The 23,981-nt window shown below is 47.9% G+C and overlaps 1 protein-coding gene and 1 long non-coding RNA gene across 7 annotated transcripts in view; both read right to left on the bottom strand.

Annotated features, from left to right (window-relative positions):
• Nucleotides 1-23,981, bottom strand: part of HOMER2 (homer scaffold protein 2) — an 86,498-nt gene that overhangs the window by 42,769 nt on the left and 19,748 nt on the right. The window lies entirely within an intron of this gene.
• LOC103546233 (uncharacterized) lies at nucleotides 20,417-23,405 on the bottom strand. The gene is made up of 2 exons (XR_543639.2): nucleotides 23,269-23,405; nucleotides 20,417-20,910 (listed from the first exon to the last, which is right to left on the bottom strand). It is a non-coding gene; the product is annotated as an uncharacterized lncRNA (long non-coding RNA).

Here is a 23,981-nt window from a genome sequence, read left to right as displayed (position 1 = left end):
TAATTATGGGAAAGAAAGCTCTTTCTTAGGAGAGAAACTTTTTCCTAGAAAAGCAATTTACTATTTCAGCCTTACGTAAGGGATAGTGAACAATACCAAGAATACCAGCATCTGCCATCAACTGTGGTTGCAGAGAAACGCAGAAACCTTTTTCATGACTATTTCTCCCAATGAATAAAAATCAAAGGCATGCTCTTCATGCTACCAAAATGCAACTGTTTCTAGAGGCTGGCTTTCCGGAAGAAGGGACAAAGGCCAGCATTCCCTACCTCCTGAATTGTCCCTTCTAGACCCTGGGAGTAGGACAAGTGACTCCGAGGCTATGGATTACAAGGATGTTTCCTTTCTGTCAACACAGATCAACTTCGCCCACCCATTGAAGCCCAAACTGACACCCTTCCAGTGGCAGGGCGACAGCTGCAGAAACAAAAGGAGTATTCTCACTGTAATTTCTGGCACCTGTTGTCACGAGAGGCCAGGCTGTGGAAGAGCATGTGTGTGCACATGAATACGAGCCCTCCTAATCAACTCCAGATGGGGACGTCTCACATCTGGATGCCCCAGCTGTGCTCCTGCCAGCCCAGGCACCCTGTTTCGCTAACCATCTCAGTACACCACCATAAAGGAAAACACTCGCTCACATGGTATTCTCCTGCATCTGTAAGAGGAGAGAGTGACCGAAAGGACAGCAATGCAGAAAGGGATCCAAAAGAATTGAATTATGCTACAACCTCTGCCCTCCCTGTACAGAGCACTAACAAGCTGGGCAGGGGTCCACGGGGCAAGGAGGGGCCCTCCCCAAGGAAAGGCTGGCTTTCAGGCCTCATGTCCTCCACATGAGGCAATTGGGTTTTCGCCCCCTGAGACCAGTGTCTCCCAAACCTCCAACAGGAAGTAGCTGGGGCACTTAAACTAAAAATACAAGTTCCCAGGCCCCAACCTAGCCCCCAGGACCCTGGCTCTCCAGGGATGGGGCCTGAGAAGCTCTATTTCTAACAAGAGCTCCAGGTGAGTTTTATCCTCACGGAAGCTGGGGAGACTCACATTAGACATCATCAGAGGATCTAGAAAACAATGGAAGGGACCCCTCCAGCCAGCATCTCTCCTCCAGAATGACAGCTGACTGTGAGTGACAGATAATGACTCCAGGATGTCCTCCCACAGCCTGAAGGGGACAACATTGGGACCAAGAACAGGATCTTTGGGTGCACAGGATGGGGTGAGGGGTGAGATGAGGCAGAGGTGCTCTGGTCAGGACAGAGGACAGCTTGTGATGGCCAAGCAGCGACCTTCTGGAAGTACTCGATGTCCCCAAAGCCAAGAGGAGTGAGTGAGTGAAGAAAGCGAAGCCAAAGGAGACAGAGGATGAGGGACAGAGACAAGAGAGGATGGTGGAGCTCTCTGACCAGGGATGAGCAAAAGCAGTGAGTCACCTGCTGGACACATTCAGGTCAAGGGAAGCATGCAGACACAACGGCCCATCTCCAAATCCGCCTGCTTGGCTCTGGGGATGGACTGAAGCCACCACAGGTTGCCCTCAAAACCCCAACTGGAAATACAATTTGTCGGGAGAGCATGGTGGGCTCAGCAGGCCACACTGTCAGTGGCTGCAGCCCTGGTCACCATAGTCAGGCCTCTGCAGGGGGAACTAGCTGCTCCATCATGGGGAGAGGAGCCCAGGAGGAGAGCTTCAGGCACTCCTGCCAGCCCCATTCCAAGGGAGGGCACCCCAGGGGGAGCCAGGGCCCTTCTGAGGGCAAAGACCTGTGTTCCTCAGTCCTGAGGCCCCAAGCAAGCCAGGAAGGACCTGCGCAGCCAGTGTGGCAGCAGCTCTGTGCCCAGGAAATGACCCAGAGGACTAGGGTATCCACATGAGACCAAGTTTGATACCACTGGGGGCTCGATTTTATTCTTCTAAAATCTAATGGTATTTAAAGAAAAAGCAAAAAAAAAAAAAAAAAAGACAAGGATAAAAAGAAAAGCCAGTAGCTTATATTTACTGACTATTTACCATTCCGCCAGCCTTCACATGTGACCTCTCATTTAGGATCACAAAGAGGGACAGGGTCATACAGGTGGGGAAATGGGGGCTCAGGGAGGCCAAGGACCTGCCTTGGATTACAAAGTTAGCAAATGGCAGATTGGCAGATCTGAGATCTGAAGTCAGTTCTAAGTGACATGGATGGACACCCACCCTCTTAACCATTATGCTATACTCTCTTCCTAAAATAATAGCTGCCTATAGGAGGCAGCCTCTGATCTGTCTCCCAATGATCCCCAACTCCTGGTGCTCACATCCTTGTGTAACACCCTCCCTCTGAGCATGGCGGGGACAGGGGACTTGCTTTTAACCAACAGAACGTGGCAAAGGTGATGGGGAGTCGCTGTGCAAGTAGGTTACATAGGATTGTGACTTCTGTCTTGCTAGCAGACGCTCTTGATTGACCCTCTCTTGCTGGCTTTGATGAAGCAAGTGGGCATGCTGGGGAGACCCAAACTGCAGGAACTGGGGGTGGCCCCTAGCCCCCAGCCACCAAAGAACTGAGGCCCTCGGTTCAACACACCTCGAGGAACTGAAATTTGTCAACAAATGCCTGGAAGCTTAGAAGTGGCTCTTTCCACAGCTGGGCCCTCAGATGAGACCCCAGCCCTGGGTGACACCTTGGTGACACCTTCTAAGAGGTCCTGAAGCCGAGGACCCAGCTAAGCCACGCCTCCACTCCTGACCCACAGAAATGTGTTTTGTTTTAAGCTGCTAAGTTTGTGGCAGTTTGTTATAAAGCAGTAGATAACTGGTACACTGACCTTCACAGAAAGTTTACTACCCAACAAGCAGACTGTATATATTCTCATTTAATCCTCTGGACAGGAGCGTGAGTGGGCAGCATTACCCGCACAGAAAACCGAGGATCAACAGGATGATTTCAGGCAAACCGGACAACAAATCTTCACATCTTTCTGGACAAAAATCAGAGTACTCTATCAACCTTGCCACAAAATTCAAAAGGCAGACCCCAACTCTGAAAGAGTATCCTGCCTCACCTGAGAAAGGAAAAGAGTTGGAACTAGGACACAGAAGTCAGTTTCTCTAAGTGTGCAAATCGGTATAAATAGAAAAATTCAAAAGAAGCAAAACTTTCCAAGCCACGAGGCCACCGTTCCCTCCCAGCAGGGAAAAGCTGAAAAGAGTACGTGTCAAAGAACCGAGACTACCTTCATACCCAATTTTATTCTCTTCCTTTGGTGCTCGATGCTTAGGGAGTCCATCTGAAATAAACTCCCATTCTTTCTTCAGTGCTTTAAATAGAAAGCAGATGTTTCCGGATGGCAAAACGTTTCTTGAGGCAGACAATATAACCTACTGTTCCCTTGCACAGTCTTTTTAGAGCTGAATAAACACCAATTGCCGCTCATTGAACATATTTTGGAACCTGACAGTAATTGTCCCCAAGAATAATTAGACACTCTGTGCAACATATGTATGTTTGGAACATGACAACCACTCAGCAGAGAGATCATTCCTGCTCTGAATGATTTTTGGCTCCATGGAAAAGGATTCTGCAGAGAACTGGCATGACTACGCTTTGCAAAAAAAAAAAAGAAAGAAAGAAAAAAAGAAAAATGATGTTTTAATTTATCATAATCCCGCACTTGCAATGCTTCGCTCCAGGCTTTTTCTGATACGAAACCGTAAAACTTCACAATTCTTAATATTTCTACTTCTATTCAGTTTGAATGAAAACAAACATTCAGACATAACTTTCTGCCATTTAAACAGGGTTTCAAAGTCTCATAGGATGCCCTAACTCATTTATCTGCCTTCAATCTTAAACTCCTTCAAACATCATTCCCACAGCACCAAGAGAATGGTCTTCCTCCAATCCCAATAGGTAATGCACCACCCCCACCCAGCTTCAAAGCCTTTCACGGCTCTATCCCCCACAGGACCAGCCCCAGGCGCATCAGAATGATCCTGGCCCTGCCCCCCCACCAGACAGGCTTTGCTGCTTTTCTGTTAGCACTTCCAAGTCACCTGCATTTTCACATGATCATGCACATGCCCCTTACTGAGCCTAAAACATCCTTCCCCCTTGGCTGCCAGAAGAGTTCCTATTAGCCTCTCAAGTCCCGCCCTAGCATCCTGAAGATCTAACCTGTGCTCTGAGGATGCAGGTGCTGGACCGAGCACCTGTCACAGAGACCAGAAGCATGGGCTCACCTGGCTCCTAGCCCTTGGTCAACAGGTCCCTAAGCTAGCAGGATCAAATCCCCAGTGCCTAGGACAGAGAGCTGGGGAAAAAAGGAGATACGGACAAAAGGTTCTTCTCTGTAAAGAATCTAACTCATGAGCAAATAGTGGTTGTACTTTCAAACAAAATCCTCCATAATAAAGTTACTGTGTTTGCAGGCAATATGATTGCACTTGTAGAACACCCAAGAAAATCAACTGAAGAAGTTAAATATGAATAATAAAATTCAGTAAGGTGGTTAGGTACAAAATTACTAATAAAAAATAAAATCAATAGCCTTCCTATATACACAAACAAACAGAGAGACAATGTAAGGAACTTTTTAAAGATCCCATTTATAGGGGATGGCCCCGTGGCCGAGTGGTTAAGTTGTAGCACACTGCTTCGGCGGCCCAGGGTTTCGCTGATTCGGATCCTGAGTGTGGACACGGCACCACTCATCGAGCCATGCTGAGGCGGCGTCCTGCATGCCACGACTGGAAGGACCCACAACTAGAGATACACAGCTGTGTACCGGGGGGCTTTGGGGAGAAAAAGGAAAACTAAAATCTTTAAAAAAAAGAAAAAGATCCCATTTATAGTAGCAGCCAAAAAGATACAATTTATAGGAATCTATTTAAGAAGTGTGCAAAATCTGTATTAAAAAAATAAAGATAAGACCTGCTAAAGTAGACAAAAGAAAACTTTAATAAATAATACATATCCTGTTCTTAAATGGGAAAAGTCAGTATAAAGATGTCAACTATTCTTGAATTAATAAATACATCTGACACAATACAAATATCAACAGGATAACGTTTAGAACTAGACAGCATTATTTACAGGGAAAGCTTAACATGTGAAGACAGCCAAGAAAATTCTGAAAATGAAGAGCAATGAGGAGGTTTAGCCATATCAGACATTGAAATATATTATTATAAAGTTATAGTAAATGAAATGAAGTATTAGCAAATAAATAGATTGAAACAGAATTCAGAAATAGAAGCCCAAGGAATTAAGTATATGATGCAGGTGGTATTACCCATGCACGGGGACACAGAAATCATTCCATAAACCCTGTTCTAACAATGGATGAGCAACTCGCTGGGGAAAACTCACACTGGCTGGACCGCAGGCAGAAGGCCATCTCCTCACTTGGTCTGAGCCCTTCAAGTGGGTCACAGTGGACCCATTCTATTAAAGTTATTTCCACCTGCCCCAAAACTGCTCAGATTAACCAACCTGATAAATGAGAGACTTCACCTAAGTCACATTTGTCACAAATCCTCCTACTCCACTGACTGGGGATTCCCTTTTTGGGTCACATTTCCAACAGGGAACGGAACAAGGCAGGCATGAATGCTGACAGGCCTCCCAGATGACACTGCCTGGCATTCTAGAGGGCTTGACGGGTTTTCAGGAGCTCTCAGCGCACATCCTTCTGTGAGTCTCCTGTGACGTGAGTCTCACTAACCTCCGGGACTGGTTCACAGGCTGAGGGCCACCCCACAGGCCTATCGGTCCGTTCCCATGTGCTTTGGGGAAGGGTCCATACTCTCCAAAAGGGGTGGTGGGTTTGGGGCATCGGGTGAGGGTCCCGACAGTCAGAAGGGGGAAAGGCAGAGTTTCAGAAAAGCAAAACTAGGATGGAAGGCAAATATTTGCATGGGGTGGGGCAGGGGGCTTTTCTGAGGAAGCAGGATGGGTAAACGGATTACAGGAGGACGAGACCAAGAACAGGATCGAGAGAGAAAACACAACGAAACTCTCCAGCAATACTGCAATGCCATCTCATGTTCAAACGGCACCCTTTACCACACATAGAAACCCTCTCCACACACACAAGCCCCTCCACCCCAGCCCAGAGCCCAGCAAACAGGCGAGAGGGCAATGACTCTAGACCCGAGTGAGCGGTGAGCTCGGAGACCAGCAAGTGCTACCTGTGGCTACAGGAGGGGGATGGCAAGAGATGAGGCCCGAGGGAGGGCGAAAGCCAGATGGTCACGAACTCCAAATGCCATGCTGAGGAAATGGGTCTTTATCTTGGGGGCCACCATCTCCCAACCGTGCTCTGTGGAAAATCTATGTCAAAGCCATTTTCCCTTTCAAATACATTCCAAGAAATATAGGAAAAATGTTAAATGCACTTGGATAGTTGTTCTCATAATTATGTGATATCACCTTTAAGAAATTGTGTTCTCTAGCCAAGACTGCTGGGAGATCCCATAGAAGCTGTGTGACACACCAAGGTCCGTCATTCGAGCCGCACACAGGCGTGTGACTCGCACGTACACACTAGGCATCGTGTCGATGGGCATCTTCTCTTCCTGATGTTTCGTCTGTGGAAGGGATCTTGTCTTAGGATTTTCACATACATTCATGATTTTATTCCTTATGTGGCATATTGAACATTTATGCTAAAAAACTCATTTCCCCTGAATCAATGATGAAAAACGGGAGTTTTAAACAAAACAACAGTTTTATGAGTCACATACCGTGAGCACCAAAAGCCAAGAAACAGAATACAGCCAAGTGATGATTTCTAAAAAAACCAGGTGGCAAGCTGCCCAAGTAATAAGGATTAATGATCCCCAGGACAGCTAATTCAAGAGCACAAAGTATTGCCGAAGGAGCCGTCTGAGCTCTTCCTTTTGCTATGACATGTCTGCGCACAGAGATTTTCCTATTACACTGCAATGAAAACAGAATAAAGAAGACTTTATGCCATACCTGATATGAGTCTATGACTTGGCAACATCATTCCTAATACCAACCAGACATGATTTCCTTAGAGGACTGGAAAAACAATGTTCTCAATTTAAAATGTTGAGGGCTTCTGTATTCATCTATAATAAAAATAAAACGGGGAAAATGAGGAGTGACTGCTAATGGGTTCTGGGTTTCTTTGAGGAAGAATAAAAATGTTCCAGGGGCCTGCCCTATGGCTGAATGGTTAAGTTCGTGCACTCTGCTTCGGCGGCCCGGGGTTCGCTGGTTCGGATCCTGGGCGCAGACCTACACACCACTCATCCAGCCATGCTGTGGGGTTCCACATAGAAGAGCTAGAAGGACTCACAACTAGGATACAACTATGTATTGGGGCTTTGGGGAGAAAACAAAAAGGAAGACTGGCAACAGATGTTGGCTCAGGGCCAATCTTTCTCACCAAAAAAAGCAAAAAAAAAAAGAAATGTTCTAAAATTAGACTGTGTTGATGGTTGCACAAGCTCTGAATATAGTTAAAAAAAAACCAATGAGTTGTATATTTTATATAAGAGAATTGTGCAGTATGTGAGTTATATCTTAGTAGAGCTGCTTTTTTCCCCCTTTTTTCCCTCCAAGATCAAATGTGGACAAGGATAAGGGGAAAACAAGGCTCGATGAGTAAGTTTTCTGGCTTGGGCAGTGGAGAGGACATCTGGGTCACTCTGAGTGGGCCTTGCCTATAGACCATCTAGAGATGTTGGAAGGCAGGTGCGATCATCCCTTTTTGGGGTGACACTGCTGGGTTAGAAGGCTACACTGGGGAGCCCATGGCAGCTGTTGAGTAGAAATCACAGACAGATGAAACCACTCAGGGCGAGTCAGCAGGGAGAAAGGAAGAGAGAGACGACAGAAGCAGAGAGACAACCAGGACAGGGGCAGGAAGAGGAGCTGGGAGACAGCGCTGGAACTCAAGAGTCTCAGGATCACTCAGGCTGACGGATCGTTCCAAAAACCACGTGACTACGTGTTATCTTTAAAGGCACTGCTTCACCCTGCCTTTCCTGGGAAAGGACAACAGTGTGAAGAGTCTCTGACACATACACATGCTGAAAAGATGTAACAGTCCTCATTTTGTCTCAGGAACATAACAGGGTTTGTTTTAACTCTAGTTTCTGTCGGGGCTCTTTCTACCCGTCAGAGACAAGTTGAAGAAGAGGAGGGCCGTTCCCCAAAACTGTGCTGTTTCTCTTCTTTAAGACTAAGGAAGGAACGGGGTCAGCACCCCGGAATAGTGGATGCGCAAGGTCCACAAGTCACTTCACTCTGTGAAGTGGGGACATTAATATAATCACCTCAAGGGGCTGTTAAGATTAAAAGTGATAGGGGCTGGTCCAGTGGTGCAGCAGTTAAGTGCACACATTCCACTTTGGTGGCCCGGATCCCAGGTTCGGATCCCTGGTGTGGACATGGTGCTGCTTGGCAAGCCATGCTGTGGTAGGCATCCCACATATAAAGTAGAGGAAGATGGGCACGGATGTTAGCTCAGGGCCAGCCTTCCTCCCCAAAAAGGAGAATTGGCAGCAGATGTTAGCTCAGGGCTAATCTTCCTCCAAAAAAAAAAAAAGATTAAAAGTGATAATGTGTACAAAATGTTTTGTTCTTAATAGCAATCTGTTAAAGGAATATTATGTTAATTACAGGTATAAGATGCCACTGCAGGGAAGACTGTCCCTTTTCCACCTTAGACAGCCCCACTACTCGCCCAAAGGCAGTCTAGCTCTCTCTCCCTGTTATCATCAGCCAATTAAAGAAAAAATCTTCAAAAAAGAATAACTGTATGATTTCACAATTTAAAAAAATTTTTCAAAAATTTAGAAGTCTGGGACTTGTTTTCTCCTTTACTGGTAAATTAGAACCAGTTGTGGCAAACTGGTTTCGAGGCTCACTTCTCCCTTCTGAGTTCCCGGGTGGCAGCAAGGGGAATTCTAGTTCAAGTTCTAGAAGCCCAGGCTTGTCAACTGTACGGCTACTGCTCGGAATTTGGGTTTGGGGGGGAAAAGCTATTTTTGTTTTCCTAAGAATCACTCTTGTTTAAAATTAGAAGTGCCTGGAGTGAAGAGGCTGGTAACTTGCCAAGTCAATTGCAGAAGGAGCAAAACACAAAACAAAGGTGCAGACGAACCTCAAAAGAGGACTTGAGAGGCTTGTATTACACTGTCAGTTGCTCTCTCAGGCTAAGTAAGTGACATTTCGTGTGTGTTTTACAATAAAACTTTATTTGTAAAAACAGGCAGTAAGGATAGACTTGCCAGATTTGGCAGAAAGAAAATAGAAGACTTCCAGCTAAAATTAAATTTCATGTAAACAATGGACAATTATAAAACTGTCTTTATTAAGTTATAATTCATACACCATTAAATTCACCCTTTTAAAGTATACAATTCGGTAGGTTTTAGTTTATTCAAAGAACTGTGCAACCATCACCACTATTGAATGGATACACTACATTTTGTTTCTCCATTCATCAGTTGACGGGCATCTGTACTATTTCCACCTTTTGGCCGTTATAGGTAAAGCTGCTGTGAACATCTGCACACTTGATTTATGTGGTCATATGCTTTCTTGGCTCTTGGCTATACGCCTAGAAGTAGAACTGCTGGGTCACATGGGAACTCCACGGGTAACTTTTAGCGGAATGCCAGGTGGTTTCCAAAGAGGAAAGGCCATTCTGCATTCCCACCAGCAATGTATGAGGGTTCCAACCTGTCCACATCCTCGCCAACATTTGCTATCGTCTGTCTTTTTGATTATAGCCTTCCCAGTGGACGTGAAGCGGAGACTAATGGACACTGAACTTAGCACATCTCCAGAGGAACGATCTTTACCTACCTGAAGGTGACCTACACCCCAAATAGACAGACAGAAAGTGTCCCCACTCTGGGCCTCCACTCACTTTCCCGGATTGCCGAGGCCCAAGGAAGGAACCCCACCTCACACTAGGTGCCTATTTCAAGGTCTCTTATTAACAGGGGAATTTTTTAAATGCCTTAATAAATATCGAAAACACAGAGAACTGGGGTTTAGAAAGAAGCAAGAAAGGAGTCTGGTAAATAGCGAAGCAAGTGGTTTTGATGTAAGGCAACCTTGGGACAAACAAGCAAATCTGCAGACCATGGGGGAGCCACATTTCAAAGCCTAGGAAGATGCCCAGCGGGCTCTGCCATTCTGCGTGTCTGGAGCGGCCTGGACAGACTTAAAGCTCAGTATCCCTGTGCCCTGGGGAGAGGTGCTTATAGAAGCCCTCGGCGCCCAAGGATCACATCCATTTTGCTTACTTTCCCTCTAAGATACTCTGACCATCCCGCAGAAGCTTGGGCTACACGGAAAGGAGAGCTCTGGATCCTTCTAGAACTTCTCTTGTGCAGCTGGAAACCCTCCGGCTGCTCCTGGCCAACGGTGCCTGCAGGCAGCACCTGAAAGTCTGACCTCGTGCCCAGCACCCAGAGCACACAGCCTTTCCGCCCCCTCATCTTGGCCACTGTCCTTGCTTCTGTTCAGTTCATCCCAACAGCAGCATCCTCTCAGGGCACCTTCCCTGAGACCGCAGGAGCCACCGCTCAGAAGAGTAAACTACAGACAGGCAGACAGTCCATTACACAGCCAAGCTTTGCATGCCTTCGGAATGCCCTCGCCCCAGTCCCTCTGCCCGGATCCCTTTCTCCAGGCTCCCAGGTTCAAGGTCCTCGCAGGGCAATATTGAAAGAAGGGATTCACGCAGACACTGTACACTAATCTTCACAGCAGCACTATTCCCAAGAGCCAAAAGGTAGAAACAACCCAAGTGTCCACCAACAGATGAATGGATAAACAAAATACATATACATATGACGGAATAGTATTCAGACATAAACAGGAATGAAGTTCTGATATGGATAAACTTTGGAAATATTCTGTTAAATGGCATAAGCCAGACACAAAAGGACAAACATCATGTGATTCCACTTACAGAATCCAATGGTCAAATTCAGAGACAGAAAGTAGAAGGGCGATCACCAGGGGCTGGGGCAGCACGGAATGGGGAGTTATTGCTTAATGGGTACAAAGTTTCTGTTTGGGAAGATGAGAAAGCTCTGGAAATGGGTAGTGCAACATTGTGAATGTTCTTAATGCCACTGATTTGCAAATACATTTAAAAACTATTAAAATGATAAATTTTATGTCGTGTATATTTTACAGTAATAACAGTAGAGTGTGTGCGGAGCAGCTCTGGGGGTGGTAAGGATGGAGCCAGCCTCAGAAGGACAAGGCAGGAAGAGCAACCTTAACAAACAGCTTCACGGCGCCAGACAGAAAACTGCCAACGGTGCGCCCTGGAAGGGCAGGTGGAGCAGAGGAGGAGGGGAAGGTGGGCAGGGAGGAGGAAAACCAGTGAAGGGTGCTGACACCGGAGCTGGGGACAGGCAGAGCTCAAGGAGGGGGCGTCCACAGCGGCAAACGGCTCAAGGGAGCCAAGGAGGCTGAGCACTGAAGAGCACCCAAATTAACAAAACTGTCCACAGCACTTGACGGTAGGTTACACCTTCTCAGTAAAAAAGAAATGGGAACTAAAACAATGAGAGCCTTTTCAGCATCCAACTGCGAAGACCGGAAAAAAATCAACTGCCTACCGAAGCCGTTCTGGAGGTGGATGGTGGGACGACGCGAATGCACTTAAGGCCACTGAACTGTACACTTAAAATGGTTAAGATGGTGCATTTTATGCTATGTACATTTCACCACAATAAAAAAAGATTTAAAGAAACCCAGTCTGCTAGAGTGGAAAGCATCTGTCTCTTTTGCACTAGTAATGGGGTACAACTTTATAGGATTCTCTAGAAGGCAATTTATCATTACATATCAAAAGCCTTAAAACTTCATACTCCTGAAGCCAACAACTCCACTTCGAGGAGTCTATTAAAGGGCAAAAAATGAGGATATGCAAACATACTTAGGGAAAAGGACAGTCACTAAAGAGCTGTTTAGACAGCCCCACTACTCGCCCAAAGGCAGTCTAGCTCTCTCTCCCTGTTATCATCAGCAAATAAAGAAAAAATCTTCAAAAAAGAATAACTGTATGCTTTCACAATTTTAAAAATTTTTTCAAAAATTTAGAAGTCTGGGACTTGTTTTCTCCTTTACTGGTAAATTAGAACTAGTCGTGGCAAACTGGTTTCAAGGCTCACTTCTCCCTTCTGAGTTCCTGGGTGGCAGCAAGGGGAATTCTAGTTCAAGTTCTAGAAGCCCACGCTTGTCAAGTGTATGGCTACTGCTCCGAATTTGGGTCAGGGCCAGCCAGTGGCATAGTGGTTAGGTTCATGTGTTCCACTTTGGTGGGACGGGGTTTACAGGTTTGGATCCTGGGCACGGACCTACACACCGCTCATCAAGCCATGCTGTGGTAGTGTCCCACATACAAAACTGAGGAAGACTGGCACAGATGTTAGCTCAGGGCCAATCTTCTTCACTACAAAAACAAAACAAAAACACACAAACATACACACACACAAAGAAATACCTTGTAAATAATCTAAATGCTCCAAGGTGAGGGACTGGTTAAATAAAGTATAATATATCCACACAAGAAATACCATTCAGCCTTTAAAAATTACCACTATATATTACTAACATGGAAAGATGTTCTTTTTTTCTTTACCTACTATCACTTATTCTCTACTTCATTACATTATAGTTCAATGATTTACATCCAGAAGTTACCAAATAAGGAGGCCAACAAGTGTCTGTGTCCCCTTTCCTTCTTAAGAGAACTAGTTAGACCCTGAAGGATTTGAATGTCCACTCAAAATCTCTTGGATCAGATTCAAAAAACAAACAAAAAGAAAAAAACTCATAGGTTCCACAATTCCAACAAAAACTAGCCAACACTAGGACTGTGGATATTAAGGATATAGTATTAAGTGAAGAGAGAAGGTTACAAAATAGCACCATACCGTGCGCCCATCCTTACCAATATGTATACTAATATAAATATACATTAACTCAACAAATATCCACTGTGCAACTATATAGAGAGCCGTGCTGGGCACTGAGAACACCCCAGGACACACACAGCCACAGCCTCTGCCTCAGCATCCAGGGAGCCCTGTGTGTGCACGGGAAACAGGATGGAAGGTGACCATACAACTGGGGTTTTCTCTGGCAGGGGAGAGAATAGGTTTGTCAAATGCCTGAGGCAAAGACGGCAAACCTTGCTTCAATGTGAAATTGTGTCTAGGCAAGGGAGAGGCCAGCGTCACCTGCTTCCCAAGCCAAAGGTCAAATGCAGAACCATCTGCACTACATAAGACAGGTGTCAGAGGTCCCCAACACCACAGCTGACAGAGGGAGAGTGGGAGGTGCTCTCAAGAACTTCACACAGCATGGTGCCCACACTTAGGACTATTACATTGTCTACTTAAAAACTTGCAAAGAGGGTAGATCTTATGTTAAGTGTCCTTATCATACACACACACACACACACACAAATAATAAGTAAGGGAGGGCAGGAGGAAGCATTTGAGAGAACGGATGTATTTATGGCATACACTGTGGTTGGTGATGGTTTCACTAGAGTGTGTACTTACCTCCAAACTCATTAAGTTGTATACATTAAATATGTACAGCTTTTTGCATGTCAAAAACCACTCAATAAAGTGGTTTAAAAAAAAAAAAGTTTAGGGTCCGGCCCTGTGGCCGAATGGTTAAGTTCGCATGCTCCGCTGCAGGCAGCCCAATGCTTCATCACTTCGAATCCTGGGCGCGGACATGGCGACGTGGACATGGCACCACTCATCGAGCCACACTGAGGCAGTGTCCCACATGCCACAACTAGAAGGACCCACAACTAAGAATATACAACTATGTACCGGGGGGGGGGGGTTTGGGGAGAAAAAGGAAAAAAATAAAATCTTAAAAAAAGAGTTTAGATAGCAAGGGAACAAAGATGACAGAAGCTGGATAGAGATTTGGTACCAACGGAACTGAGCCCCCAAGGTGCGCTCTCAGCACCCAGATGCGTGGCTGGATATCTCCGAACCACGGCTGCTCTGGGAAGAGCCAGGGCCCTCAGTTTTAGGTTTGTTTTTTTTTTTCTTTTTTTTGGGAAGATTAGCCTTGAGCTAACTGCTGCCAATCCTCCTGTTTTTGCTGAGGAAGACTGGCCCTGAGCTAACATCCATGCCCATCTTCCTCTGCTTTATACGTGGGACACCTGCCACAGCATGGCTTGCCAAGCAGTACCACGTCCACACCCGGGATCTGAACCGGCGAACCCCGGCTGCTGAAGCAGAACGTGCGAACTTAACTGCTGCGCCACCGGGCCAGCCCCAGTTTTAGTTGTTTTTTGGGCTTGTTTCTAACCCACAGTTAACCCACTGGTTTCCAAGATAGTGACCAAGAAGTAGGCATTTATTATTCATATCTTCCCCGTGGACCCCATTTATTAAAAGATTTTGGCCTTCTAGGCAGTATTTCTGGAAAAATAATTTTTCTCATTTCTTTATTGATCAAAGTCACGTATAACTGCCAAACAGCTTTCTAATCAGCAGAATTTCACCAAGGTGGCCTCAAGAATTGATAGGATTCCAGCCAAAGACGAAGGTGCCTTAGTTACCAGCTCAAGCAGCCTGGGAGCAAAACAACTGCCCTCTGTCTTGGAGGAAATAACGAATAGCCTGGGCAGCTGTCCCTGCTTGCCTAGGCCCCCGGGTGGGAACAGCTGGAACAGCCATTTCCTCTGCACCCAACGACATGGCACATGACATCGAGACACACAGGAGGGCGCAGCCAGGGAGGATCTGCCTGGTGGGGACAGCAACAAGTCCCAGCGCACACATAAGGGAGACATGACGTGTTCAAAATTTAATATGATGAAGTCAAAGCACCATATGTCTTAAGGGAAGGAAACTTAGTAAATAAAAATAAATCCATTGTTCTAGAGGCACAAGCAGTTTACACTGACAGGCAGAAATAGGGCATCTCCCACTAGCCCTTTATTTGCTGCAGTCCCATGCACACACTAGGTCCAAAATATCTGCTAAACAATTATTTGTCTTTGACGTAATGTGGAAATTATATCTCATGAGCCCAGCACGGCAAAACTCCTTTCTATTATTTCCCACAATGTGAAGGGCAAAAGTGTAACCAGCTCATCTGGTCCAAAAGCACAGGTGTGGGGCCCCAATGCAGGCCTTCTTGGGTCCCTGGCAGTGTCCCGGGGACAGGTGCTGAGGCCAGAGCTCTGCAGGACCGGGCCAGCCTGGGCCTGGCTGGACGATACACTTTGTGGAGCAGCTAAGAGTGGGATCACAGGGAACATCTGGGCAGCGAATGTCACAAAGGAAACCCGGGCAGAGAGCAGGCAGGGCTCATGTGTCCACTCACACATCCAAGTCCCAACCTCCATCCACACTCCTAAGAGCCCTTCAAAAATCCAACACTTGGCCCTAGGGACAGAGGGATGAAGGAGACACAGCCCCTCCCCAACAGCACTCACCAGCAGTGACCCTGGGTGAGTACTGGGCACAGAAAGGCAGCACCTAGGGGCAGACACTCAGGCCGCAGTGCTGTCAGGCTCAGGTACGGCAGCCAGACATCTCTGGCACAGATCCTCTCAGGCAACACGAACTTGTTGGGACAGTGTCCATAAGCCATGGGACAGGACACCATGGTGCAGAGAGTCCCCTCACACTGGGACCTCATTTCCACGTTCTTGCTTGAGTATCAGGCCCCACCTCAGTGGGGGAATTGGGTGGTCCACAGGGGCTGGCTCCAGAGTTCTTTTCCACGGAGTTTTTCTACACACTCACTTCCACAGCTTCAAGAACCATCTCTATGTGATGATGCCCAAATGACACTCCAGCCCAGGCATCTCTCCTGAACTCGGTGCCCACACCTATCCTCCATACCACTGCTCTCCCTGCAGCCCTATTCCAGCGACTCCCACCATTGGATCTGTCACCAGCAGAAACCTGAGCGTCTCATGCCAGCATACGGCAGGAATGTCTCTCGTCTCTGTCCTCTCCCTCAGCCTCCTTCCTGGCAGCACCCTCAAACGGGCCACAGGTGTGCTGAGCCGGGGTCCTGCGAATGGCTGTGCAGCACAGAACTCTGAGGGCATCCATCACAGTGTGCTCATGAAAGATTTGCATACCTATTCTGTCAAATAATATCTGGCAGGCAGCGGACATCCGGAAGGTGTCTTGAGAAAGAAGTGGCTTTTTCTCATTTGTACAAAGATGTCATTGGACTGGGAGCAAGTAGCCTGTTGACAAGGGGATCTCTTTAACCCTCTGGGTGCAAAGCAGAGCCTGGGGCAACTGGAATGCCCTGAAGGGTCACTTCTGACCATGGGCAGTCTCATCCATTTACTCATGTGCTGTATAAATATTTTCCATGTGTCCATGACATTCAAAAGAATAGGAAACACCAACCTCAATTACAACAATAGCCCCTCTCAGTTTCTGGATCCTCACTCTTGGCATGTAAACAAGCTCAGCTTTCTCCCATTTGTACCAGACCTGTAAGTCAGCATGCCCGCCCCACCCACACACTCCCTCTGCCCACAGGCCTCTGCTCAGGGACGTGGCACCAGGCTGCTCAGCCATACAGGATCGGGCAGGACCAAGAGCAAGCTGGCCTGCTGGGCTAATGCCCAGCACAGCAAGGGAGATAGTCTAGATGAGCCATTCACCACCTCCCTTCAGAATTCAGCCACATTCTTGCACTTGGGGGCACCCCCCCCAATAAAGAATTACACATTACCAGTCTAACAATTCAGTTCGCCAACTCTGCCAACAAAAGAGGCTTCATGGATCAAACTGACGTCAGATTCTACCGTTATTTACAGAAAAGTCAACCGGGTATAAATAGAATGTCCAGTACCAGGAGGAGTTAAGTCAATAAATTAACACAATAAAGTACTATGTAACCATTTAAAAAAGAGAACATTATTATGACTATATAAATATTGCTCCCCGCAGACCCAAGACATGTGCCAGAATTATATTTCTTCCTGTATGGTTCCAGTGTCAGGAGCCAAGCGTTCCCCAAAGGAACAAGTTCCCAGCAAAGGTCACGGAGCAGCCTCTCCTCTCCAGCCCTCTCCCAGTTGTTCAAAAGCAGGTGGTCCCTCACTGTGCTTCGTATTTGAAATGCAACATGCTTGTGATCATCTTTATTTTTTGTGGAGCTTTTCTACTGCCTTCTTTTTCCTACTGAGAAGACAAACACAGCCCATCTTCCCGGAACCCTGGTGTCTTCCAGCTTCCTGTTCATTCTGTCTGAATCCATTCCAGTCTCTGTCCTGAAGATATTATTCTTAGAGCCAATGACTTCCAGTTCCAATCTGGACTGGGTGCTTCTGAGGCCCACTCCTGGCCGTCTGTCTAAGAGTTCTTTTCTTTAGACTCCCAGGAGCCACCAAGTCTCTTTTGGTCCCCAACTGCCTTCTCCATAGTCTTCACCCTTGTTCTGCAGGTGTAGACCCTCAAAAGGAGCGAGAAGTAAACTTTAGGTCCTTGTATCTATAATTCCCCTTACTCTCCCCCTACACTTGACTGGTTTGGCTATATGGATCAGTGTCCTGGGCTACTGTAACAAATGACCCCAAACTCGTGGCTTAAAACAACAGGAACTCGTTCTCTCACCTCTGAAATCACTTTCACTGGGCTGAAACCAAAGTGTCAGGAGGGCCCCGCTCCTCTGCAGGCTCTAGGGAAGAACCCGTTTCCTGGCTTTTCCAGCTTCCAGAGCTGTATTCCTTGGCCTCTTCCTCCATCGTCGAAGCCTGCAGCTTAGCATCTTCAAATCTCTCCATCTGCTGAGGCCCTCACATCCCTTCTCTCTTCTGTTCATGTGTAGTAAAATCTCCCTCTGCCTCCCCCTCATAAAGACAGTTGTGATCACATTTAAGGTCTCCCAGCATAATTCGGGATAATCTCTCCACCTCGAGATCCTCACCTTAATCACATCTGCAAAGACTTTTACCAAATAAGGTAAATTGACAGGCTCCGGAGTTTAGGACATAACATCTAAGGGGGACATTTTTTAGACGTAAAATTTTTTTTCAATGGTTAAAAAATGCTCTTCCCTCAGAACCTTAAAGGCCTTGCTTTACTCTTTTGTCTTGCATCCACTTTATCTGATGAGAAGTTTATTCTGCTGGCTCTTCCTCTTCCTGACTCCTCAGGGTCAGTCAGAGAACTCCAAGATCTCTCCTTCGCTGGTCTTACCTAGTACCATGGCTTCAAATACCACCCACCTATCCAGGATCCACACCAGGCCAAGGAAGACTTTATTCTAGAATGCCAATGCCCACACTCCCTGCCTTGCCTCTGCCAGTGACGTTCACTTGTCCTCATTCTCCCTAATAAACACGGAGTCCCTAAGACCTTCGATTCAAGCTCCAGCTTTCAGCACCACTTCTCATTCTGGCCCTGGGCTGGACCTGTGGGCTTGGTTAAGAGGCTCTCTGGAGTTCTCCAGGGCAGCCTGGCCCCCTCCTCCCACCCCCACGGCCCCCTTCCACTTGGACTTTGGCCTCTGGTCTCCTCTGCCGTATTTCTGACATCGCCATTCCTCCACTGCTTTCTATTAGCCAGAAATTTGTTGCAATCTCTCAGGGGCTGCTAATTCCCTCCCATTCACTTTGCTGCCGTAGGATTATACTCCTAACAATCTCTTTATTATCATTTTAATGAGTTCTGGGGAGGAAAGGTATAAAGAGCACATGTGCTGAATCCTCCAGTCTTGAACTCTAAATTAATCTCATTAATTTTCAGTTATAACTCGCATATGCTTAAAAGGTAACAGACCTTCTCTGCTAAGCCCCTTGTCCACGGGCTCCTATTGGTGGGAGGTGGGCTGGGGGAGGCAGGGTTCAGACTACCCCCACCAGCTTGTCCCCACCCGCCCCATCTCTGACGCACGCAGACCTCTTTCTTGTCTGAGCACCAGTGTTCACAATACAGATCTGCCAGCACAAGTTAAGAAAGTGGCCAACTGCATGAGGGTTTCCTCTTTCCAGGATTTTCTTTAAAAGCAAATTACTTCTGTGGCCCTTCCTATAACACCGGAATATATGCATGGAGGCATTAAATGAAAAGAATGTCCAACTTTAAATCAAGAACATCTTTTTGCTGGTTCCATTGGCCCAAGAGAGCCTTTTTACTCAAAAGCAAAGCCTGAATGATACATACCTGCTTTACAAAGGCTCGAGTTTAAAAATAAACACAGGCATTTGAAGGAGCACGAAAATAGCTTGTGCCCGCAGCTCTAAAGAGCCCCACGGCACTAGGTGTATGCTGGCTCTGGAAGGGCCAAGAGAGGCCACGTTCAATCGAAAGCTACCCTTGTGGACCTCAAACAAGCAATCCAGGAGTGGAGGGAGACTTTCTGTGCTCGATTCCCTTGTACTACACTGTGTCAACCGCGTCCCATTCAAACCAACCCCAGGTGTCCACCCTGTCCAGCTATTCATGTACGGGCTGTGAAGGCAGCCCCCGGAGCCGAAATCCGAGTCCACACCCAGCCTATGCCTCCACCCGGCTCTGCGGCCTCCTCCCCATCAATTCCTGTACCAAACCTACAGGCTCATCAAAACGGAAGTGCCCGCTCACCCCAGACCCATGCCTTCAGATGGGCTGTGCCCTCCTCCTTGAATGCCTCTTACTCATATCCACCCCCAGACTCAGCCCACCCTTGCTGGTCAGAATCCTACATCCTTTAAGGCAAAGCGCAAATCGGTCACCTCTTCCATCAGGGGCACCCGGCTCCCCCGCTAGACCAGATTCTCGCCCCGGAACCCAGCTTTCTGTACCTCCTTTGTGGTCCTCATATTTTGCCTTGTCTTAGGGTAGCTACAGGTGTGTTGTACCCCCCAAACTGGGCCACAAGCCCCCTCGAAGTGAAGATCAGCTCTTCACTTCTGGAGCCCCTGCAGCACCTTAACGGAGAAAGCGCTCAAATTTGTGGCCAGAAACTTTTGAGTGAACCCAAGTCACAGAGGACCCAGGGTCACCAGCTGCCAGCTAATGGGACCCTGCAAAATTCCACAAGGCAAACAAGCAGATGGTTGTTAGACAGCAGTGGGAATCCCTCTCTCCAGCAGGACTGCTAGGTCATGTTTTACACAGACACACACACTCACATGCACACACCGGCGTGTTGAGACGCACTGACCCTCTCAGTTCCAGGAAGCCCAGATTATGGCTTCCCCACCTGCCACCTCCCCCCACTCCCCAGTGTGTGCACAATGACCTTTCCCAGTGTGCCCCACTGGGCCTGAAAGAGGCTAGAAAGCACAGTTCTGCCAGGGTGAGCTCAGGGGCCGTGACGACATCTGACGCGCCAGGTCACAACCAGAGCCTGGCACCCAGAAAACATGTCTCGACACAGGAGTGAGAGAAAGGTGTCCAGAAAGAGAATGGAGAGGGAAGGGACAAATATCCAGTAGAGTTTCTTTATGCTTCTTTGGGTTTGGAAGGAAATGTACAGAGTATTGGTAGGTGTTCGGCAGACAGAATAAATGACTAATAGAAGAATGACATGTTTGCCCGTCACTCCATGGAGAGCTCTCACTGCTGTGTGGGCAACAGGTTATGATGAATCAAAATGTGGGGTACGGTACTGGATCTTCTACAGTTTCTTCTCCCTTCTGGAAAAGGTCTGCTGCTCGACCTTTAGCAGAGCGAGGTAGCCAGCCAGTGTCAGCCAGCCGGGGCCCATGCGTGCTGGCCTGGCATCCGGCCCCAGAACAGCCCGTCCTTGTTCCCAGGCACCAGGGACACGGTGCCGTCTCCTCCAAAGGGCCAGATGGCTCGTGTGTGGACTTGTCCCCACTGCATCTTTATCTTCTCCACGTGCTCTGCTTCGAGCTTCCATCCGCGGATACGCGGGGTTCCGTGCACGTGTATGTCTTCAGGATAATTGTCTTCCTCTCCTGAAAGATCCAATTTTTAAATAGGAAATGCCTTTCCACGGTCATAGCAACACTGAGATCCCCTCCACCCCTGTCTCAGCAGCACCTCAGAAAAGGCCTTTCCTGGAGGTCCTGGCAGGTATTGATCACCTGCCCTGTGCTGCTGTCCTGCTGGGCACTGACAGACACAGCTCACCTACTTTTCCCAACAGCCTTGAGAAATCAGAGTCTGTGTCTTCATTTTACAGAGGAAAACAGAAAGGGGGGAAAGATTAAATAACTTGCCCAAGGCCACACACACAGCTCTTAAGTGGAGTTCCCTAAGCCACACAAGCCCAGCACACACACGCCTCAGGCTGCCTCCAGTTGTCCCACCACCACGTCACCAGGGATCTCCCACACTGCGTTCTCTCACCCTCCTCCCCAGCGCCTCGGCCGCTTTCCTCCCCCTCCCCACCACGTGCAGGGGAAAGCCCCCTTGAGGAGCTCAGCCGGTCTCTGGGCAAACAGGTCCATCCTTATCCAGCCCTTACCAAGGCCGTCATCCCAGGGCTTAAGGAATGATTCAGAAATCAAAATCCTGCTCATCAGCAGCATCCTCACAGCCATTCCCAGAGTCCCAACAGTCAGCAGAGAGCCCAGAAAATACCTTGTGAGTTCCCCAAACCTTCAGGTTCCTGACCTAGGGCTCACAACCCCCAAAGCTGCCTCTCGGGCCTGTTTGGCCCATGTTGATCAATCAACCACCAGATCAATAGGATAGGGCAGCAAGCAGCAGCTGGCTGACATGGTGCTTCAACAGCCCGCCTCCTAGGTGGCCACAGAGAATCCATCTGGCCCCTGTGGGTTTCTCCACAGCTTCCAACTACCAGAACAGGCCTCCTCCTACTGCAGCACTCAACAAATACCCTGGGGAGCCCCCTTTTCTCTCAAGCTCCTCATCCACCCTCACCCCACCCGTGAGTCAGGCCTCCTCCTGACTGTGTAGCCCCAGAGAGTTCCTGCTCCCTCCTGACAGCCTCTGGACCACATCTACCCACGTGCCACCCTCTCGAATCACACTTTCTCAGGGAAGCTGAGATTCTGCACTCAGTTCTAATTCTCCGAGACACCAGCTGGGTGTCCTACAACTCAACTCAATTCTGACACTATCTACCCGGAGATAGCGTCAGATCCCACAGGCTGAGGGCTCAGTCCTACAAGACTGCCTCCACTTCAGATGCCAATCCCAAGTCCAGGTTGTCACCAGTGCTTCTGACAGACCGGCTACAGATTGGAGGTTCCCCAAACCTCCTCCTTGGGTTGGATTAATTTGCTAGAGTGGCTCACAGAACTCAGGGAAACATTCTGGTTACTAGATCACCAGTTTACTATAAAAGAATATAACTCAAAACAGCCAGATGGGAGAGATGCACAGGGAAAGGGCACAGAGCTTCCATGCTCTCTGGGTGCACCGCTTTCCCCAAGTCTCCACGTGTTCACCAAGCCAGAAGCTCTCTGAACCTCATCCTTTTGGGTTTTCATGAGGCTTCACCATATAGGCGTGACTGATTTAAATCCACTGGCGATGGATTAGACCTCCAGCCCCTCTCCCCTCCATGGAGTGGGGCTGGGGACACTGAAAGTTCCAACCTTCTAATCACAGGATGGCTTCCCTGGCAACCAGCCCCCATCCTTAGGTGCTTTCCAAAAGTCGCTTCATTAACATAACAAAAGACACCTTCCCAGGAGACTCCAAGGATTTTTAGGAGCCCTGTGCCAGGAAGGAAAGGAAGTCCAAATACGTAATTCTTATTCTAAATCACAATCTCACAAGAGCTTCCCAGCCTCTCCACTCCAGGACAGACACTATCCCCTATGACCCGCCCTCATGGCCCCCTGTGACTCTCCATCAGAGCACTTTTCACAGCCAGACCAGTAGGCTCCTCACCGCCCCCTCCAGACAATTCTCTCCCCTCCTCCCTAAGATTCCTGGGCTTTGCATCTCTTGTCATCAGACTCTGTCAGCTACTACCCCTCACTACTGCCACCCAGCCCCCGTGTCACTCCCCCTCATTTCTCGATGACTGTAGCTCCCTGATCACAGTCCCTCTCTCCTACACTACTGTCTCAAGTCTCAGTCATTTCAACACACACATACATGATCCTTCCAGCCGGCTCTCAGCTGCCTAAACTTCCCTTCTCTCCCCCTGCCTCAGCCTCCCCAACTGTCATAACCTGTCATTTCTCAATAACTCCAACCACCCACAATCTTCATTTCATGCATCCCGCACTCTGCAGATGACACCCCCCCACCCGGCCCAACCCATACTCTCAGTCACCTTCACCTGCCTCTGCTTCCCACTTTTTGCCTTGTAACACGCCCTAAGATTTACTTACCTGTTACATTTTGATTTACTGTGTGTCTTATTAGAATGTAAGCTTCAAGAAGGCAGCAACTCTTCTCCGTCTGGTCCACTGATACCCCAACACCATGAACAATGCCCAGCACACACCAGATACTCAACAAACACTAGCTGAATGAATACAGTATAATTAATTACTTTTGTAATCATTCAATATCCATTTGGTCTGCTATACCGTAAGCTCTGCAAGGACAGGGGCGAGCCCATCTTAGTCACCCTGGAAGGACTCAGGAAATATTACTGAATTGAGTGAGTGAAAGAGCAAATTTAGGATGTGAGAAGTGCACTGCTGGGCTAAATCTGCTGTCTGCAAGGGTAACACCCCCTGGACCGCTGGGATGCAGTTCTGTCGCGACTGGCTGCCACCTGAACGCAAGGGGACCCACAGAAAGCCGCAGGTTCTGATCAGCCCAAGCGCGAAGTGCCACGAGCCTTTAGACACAGGTCTGAGCACATGCAGTGGTTTCCGCCTCCACCATGCAAATATCTGATCCCATGCGTGTGGACGAAACTGATTTCACCTGTTAGCAAGAACCGTTCCAGAGCCTACCTGAAAATTTTCATTCTAAAAACAGATGACCGAGAAGACCCTTAACCACGAACTTCTGCCTGCAAAGGACACCTAACCAGATCCTTTCCAGGTTTCAGATCGTCATCTCAGGCTGTGGCTTCCTCTTCGAGGTGCAC

This window comes from Equus przewalskii, chromosome 1 (genome assembly GCF_037783145.1).
Source record: "Equus przewalskii isolate Varuska chromosome 1, EquPr2, whole genome shotgun sequence".
NCBI lineage: Eukaryota > Metazoa > Chordata > Mammalia > Perissodactyla > Equidae > Equus > Equus przewalskii.
The sequence above is the reverse complement of the archived record's forward strand: the minus strand, read 5'-3'. Positions and strand labels throughout refer to the sequence as shown.